The sequence below is a fragment of the Melanerpes formicivorus genome, unplaced genomic scaffold (assembly GCF_026170545.1).
Source record: "Melanerpes formicivorus ecotype bairdi unplaced genomic scaffold, bMelFor1.0.p_v2 SCAF_388, whole genome shotgun sequence".
Classification (NCBI taxonomy): Eukaryota; Metazoa; Chordata; class Aves; order Piciformes; family Picidae; genus Melanerpes; species Melanerpes formicivorus.
Window position 1 is genome coordinate 127,501 of NW_027142740.1, and position 2,722 is coordinate 130,222.

A 2,722-nucleotide genomic window follows, 5' to 3' on the forward strand; every position below is an offset into this window, starting at 1 on the left:
CGTGCCGGACACTCTCGCACACAGGTACACAGACAGGGACACAGGGACACAGGCACTCAGGCACACAGGGACACAGGGACACAGGGACACAAGGACACAGGGACACAGGCACTCAGGCACTCAGGCACTCAGGGACACAGGGACACAGGGACACAGGCACTCAGGCACTCAGGGACACAGGGACACAGGGACACAGGGACACAGGCACTCAGGCACACAGGGACACAGGTGGCGGGCCGGAGGCCTCTCTCCACTGTGTGGCAGGGGTCCAAGAGCCACCCCAGCCCAACCCAGAGGGTCTTTTGCACCTCTCTAGAGGCCACCCAGAGACCCCAGGCCGCAGCAGAAGCCTCCCCCGCATGCTCTGCAGGCTTCCGACCCACCCCAGGCCGCACCAGAAGCCTCCCCCGCAAGCTCTGCAGGCTTCCGACCCACCCCAGGCCGCAGCAGAAGCCTCTCCCGCACGCTCTGCAGGCTTCCGACCCACCCCAGGCCGCAGCAGAAGCCTCTCCCGCACGCTCTGCAGGCTTCTCAGCCACCCCAGGCCGCAGCAGAAGCCTCTCCCGCACGCTCTGCAGGCTTCTCAGCCACCCCAGGCCGCACCAGAAGCCTCTCCCGCACGCTCTGCAGGCTTCTCAGCCACCCCAGGCCGCACCAGAAGCCTCCCCCGCACGCTCTGCAGGCTTCTCAGCCACCCCAGGCCGCACCAGAAGCCTCTCCCGCACGCTCTTCAGGCTTCTCAGCCACCCCAGGCCGCACCAGAAGCCTCCCCCGCACGCTCTGCAGGCTTCTCAGCCACCCCAGGCCGCACCAGAAGCCTCTCCCGCACGCTCTTCAGGCTTCTCAGCCACCCCAGGCCGCACCAGAAGCCTCCCCCGCACGCTCTTCAGGCTTCTCAGCCACCCCAGGCCGCACCAGAAGCCTCCCCCGCACGCTCTGCAGGCTTCCCACCCACCCCAGGCCGCAGCAGAAGCCTCTCCCGCACGCTCTGCAGGCTTCCGACCCACCCCAGGCCGCACCAGAAGCCTCCCCCGCACGCTCTGCAGGCTTCCGTCCCACCCCAGGCCGCACCAGAAGCCTCCCCCGCACGCTCTGCAGGCTTCCGTCCCACCCCAGGCCGCACCAGAAGCCTCCCCCGCACGCTCTGCAGGCTTCTCAGCCACCCCAGGCCGCACCAGAAGCCTCCCCCGCACGCTCTGCAGGCTTCTCAGCCACCCCAGGCCGCACCAGAAGCCTCCCCCGCACGCTCTGCAGGCTTCTCAGCCACCCCAGGCCGCAGCAGAAGCCTCCCCCGCACGCTCTGCAGGCTTCTCAGCCACCCCAGGCCGCAGCAGAAGCCTCCCCCGCACGCTCTGCAGGCTTCTCAGCCACCCCAGGCCGCAGCAGAAGCCTCCCCCGCACGCTCTGCAGGCTTCTCAGCCACCCCAGGCCCCAACAGAAGCCTCTCCCGCACGCTCTGCAGGCTTCCGACCCACCCCAGGCCGCACCAGAAGCCTCCCCCGCACGCTCTGCAGGCTTCCGTCCCACCCCAGGCCGCACCAGAAGCCTCCCCCGCACGCTCTGCAGGCTTCTCAGCCACCCCAGGCCGCACCAGAAGCCTCCCCCGCACGCTCTGCAGGCTTCTCAGCCACCCCAGGCCGCAGCAGAAGCCTCCCCCGCACGCTCTGCAGGCTTCTCAGCCACCCCAGGCCGCAGCAGAAGCCTCCCCCGCACGCTCTGCAGGCTTCTCAGCCACCCCAGGCCGCAGCAGAAGCCTCCCCCGCACGCTCTGCAGGCTTCTCAGCCACCCCAGGCCCCAACAGAAGCCTCTCCCGCACGCTCTGCAGGCTTCCGACCCACCCCAGGCCGCACCAGAAGCCTCCCCCGCACGCTCTGCAGGCTTCCGACCCACCCCAGGCCGCACCAGAAGCCTCCCCCGCACGCTCTGCAGGCTTCTCAGCCACCCCAGGCCGCACCAGAAGCCTCCCCCGCACGCTCTGCAGGCTTCTCAGCCACCCCAGGCCGCAGCAGAAGCCTCCCCCGCACGCTCTGCAGGCTTCTCAGCCACCCCAGGCCCCAACAGAAGCCTCTCCCGCACGCTCTGCAGGCTTCCGACCCACCCCAGGCCGCACCAGAAGCCTCCCCCGCACGCTCTGTAGGCTTCTGACCCACCCCAGGCCCCAACAGAAGCCTCCCCCGCACGCTCTGCAGGCTTCTCAGCCACCCCAGGCCGCAGCAGAAGCCTCTCCCGCACGCTCTGCAGGCTTCTCAGCCACCCCAGGCCGCACCAGAAGCCTCTCCCGCACGCTCTGCAGGCTTCTCAGCCACCCCAGGCCGCACCAGAAGCCTCTCCCGCACGCTCTGCAGGCTTCCGACCCACCCCAGGCCGCACCAGAAGCCTCCCCCGCACGCTCTGCAGGCTCCCTTGTCTGCTTTGGAAGGCCTCCCATCCACTCCAGACCTGCCTGGAGGCCTCCCTCGACTGCTCCCGGGGCCCTCGAAGCCACCCTAGGCCTTTCTGGAGGACCTGCTCGACCGCTCGGGCGGCTTCTGACGCACCCTCGGCCATCCGGCGCCCAGCAGCTCCCAGGGCCAGGCACCGGCCTCCCCCTCCGGCCGCCCCTGGGGCCGGGGGTGGCTCGGACTCGGCGCCCCCAACGTGTCGTCCCGTCCCCCCCCGCCCCGCACCGCCGAACATTCGCTGCAGCCGAGGGCTTGCCGCTCGACGCCTACCCCACCCGCC